General features: G+C 47.9%; 1 pseudogene; it reads left to right on the forward strand.

The window, feature by feature from the left end:
* Positions 1-240: 240 nt before the first annotated feature.
* Positions 241-1,800, forward strand: LOC117191845 (annotated as a pseudogene).
* Positions 1,801-2,608: the final 808 nt, after the last annotated feature.

Genomic DNA, 2,608 nt, shown 5'->3' on the forward strand with positions numbered 1-2,608 from the left:
AGCCACTTATATTTCAGATCTAAGCGCAGATAAAAAATTTCGTATTTCGATATGGATAGTGACCGGAAACCACTCAAAGTCGATCGCTTGATAACAAAACGAAGAAAGCTCAAGCTTTTCAGCGGAGCTTTTGATAGCTTTCCGAAGAGAGCTCCCCTCTCTATAATATCAGTATAATCGTATGTATCAGTTAATTTCTAGCGTTTCACTTGTGCGGTTCATTTAAGACTTTCTGACATCATGGAAAAATGGATCGTTGTGCTCTCGCTGGTCGCCGTTCTGCTTGTTCTGCTTTACAAGTGGTCCGTGGCCAAATACGGTATACTCACCGAGAGGGGCGTGCCACACGCCAATCCCAAGCCCTTCTGGGCACTATTCCAATCAGGGGTATGTTTACGGGTCTGCCCGTGCTGAAGTATGTGATCGAGCAGCACATGCAGTACCAGGGGAGCAGGGTCTATGGTGTGTACGCCCTGAGAGATCCCTTCATCTTCCTGCGCGATCCCGACCTGATCAAGCTGGTGGGCATCAAGGAGTTCGACCATTTCGTCAACCACCACAGCATGCACAACAACATGCAGGAGTCGATCATCTCGCTGAAGGATGCCCGCTGGAAAGAGATGCGCTACATTCTGACCCCTGCCTTCACTGGGACCAAAATGAGGGTCATGTACCAGCTAATCCACTCGTGCAGCGAGAAGGCAGTTCGGCATATTGGGGAGCAGTTGGCACAATCGAATACCGGGGCCATTGAGCTGGAAATGAAGGATTACTTTACGCGGTTCGCCAACGATGTGATTGCCACCGTCGCCTTTGGTCTCAGCGTGAACTCATTCAGGCGGGAAGACAACGAATTCTTTCGAATCGGACAGTCCTTGTCAAAGATTAGCGCCGCGACTAATGAAAGTGAGTCTGGGATACGTAATGGGTCTCTAATTTGGTGTTTCGTTCCCCCAGCTGCTGCGCACTCAGCTCCTGGACTCCGAGAAGATTGACTATTTCACAAGTCTAGTGAAGGTGGCCATGAGGTATCGCAAGGAGCACAATGTGCTGCGTCCCGACATGATCCATCTGCTGATGGAGGCCAAGCAGCTGAGGCATGCTGAGCTGGTCAACGAATCAAAGGACTCCAGTCAATACGCAGATTTCACCGATGAGGATCTCCTGGCCCAGTGTTTACTTTTCGTCTTCGCGGGCTTCCAGATCATATCCTCGGCCCTCTGCTTCCTCTCCTACGAGCTTTGCATGAACCCCGAAGTGCAGTCTGAATTGTACAGTGAGATTCTGTCGGTCGACAGGGAGCTGGATGGCAAGCCTCTGACCTTCGACAGACTGACGCGAATGAAGTACCTGGACATGGTTGTCCAAGAGGGGCTTCGGAAGTTGCCCCCATCCATAGCCACAGATCGCGAGTGCAACAAAGATATCGACTTGTGTGACCAGAGCGGGGAGAAGTTGTTCTCCGCCAAGAAGGGCGATGTTCTGCAGATACCCATCTTTCCTCTGCACCACGATCCCGAGAATTTTGCCGAGCCGGAACGCTTCGATCCCCAGCGCTTTTCAGATAAGCGCAGGGATGAGATTAGGCCCGGCACCTTCCTGCCCTTCGGAGTGGGTCCTCGGAACTGCATTGGCAGCCGACTGGTCCTCATGGAGCTCAAGTCTATCGTCTACCAGCTGATTCTGGGCTTCAGGTTAGTGCCTGCCCAAAAGACATCGACAAATCTGCTCGATAACATCATGGGCCACAATCTGCAGCCAAAGGATGGCTTCTGGCTGAAATTCGAATCGCGCAAGTAGTTGGATCCTATCGATCTGATTGATCTGATTAATCGACTGCCGTTTTTCATTAAAACCTGTATGCAGCTCAAAGAGTTTTACATTAATCAACTGAGAAGGTGAGTCCATGGGAGTGCAGGTTCTGCCGCGGATTTATTCAATTAATTTCTTTCTCCACATCGAGGTCGAGTCTCAAATTAATAGAGAGTAATTGGAACAAGAATGAAAGGATGGCGAGCCGAAGCGTTATATACCTTTTAAAATACATTACCCCGTAGCAATTATTACTTATGATATGATCTAAATTTGTTTGTTTTCCGGCGTTGGATCCAATTCAGTTTTAGAAATAGACGGACTATATTGATTCGAATGTTGATGATGCTCAGTAATGTAATACCATCCCAATTAGGTGCCGAAAATCATAAAACCCCCTGCAAGAGTATAAGAACACGTTAGGGAAGTGTCAGAGACAGGCGCCGTTCCTGTGCGAGAGCATTTGGCTTCTTGTCCAGTTCAGTTGTTGCTCAAGCAGAGCCGCTGACTCCTCCGGCCAGCAGAGAGAAGAAAAGTTTTTGACATTTTCGTTATTTATGTGCTTTGGGGGCAGTATTTAGGTAAAAGTTTGTGGCCTGCCTAAGCAGTTAATACGATATTGATTTATTCGCCAGTCAACAGCTGTGAGATAATAAATATTATGCACCCAAATACATACATATTCGAAAACTCCCGACTTGTCCAAGGCAAAACTTTTTGTTTTGATTTCAAGATTTGATTTATAAAGCGGCGGCCGATTAAGCCTTGATCCGCCCAGACTTTTGCCCAAGTTTTA

Source organism: Drosophila miranda (genome assembly GCF_003369915.1).
Source record: "Drosophila miranda strain MSH22 chromosome Y unlocalized genomic scaffold, D.miranda_PacBio2.1 Contig_Y1_pilon, whole genome shotgun sequence".
Taxonomy (NCBI): Eukaryota; Metazoa; Arthropoda; class Insecta; order Diptera; family Drosophilidae; genus Drosophila; species Drosophila miranda.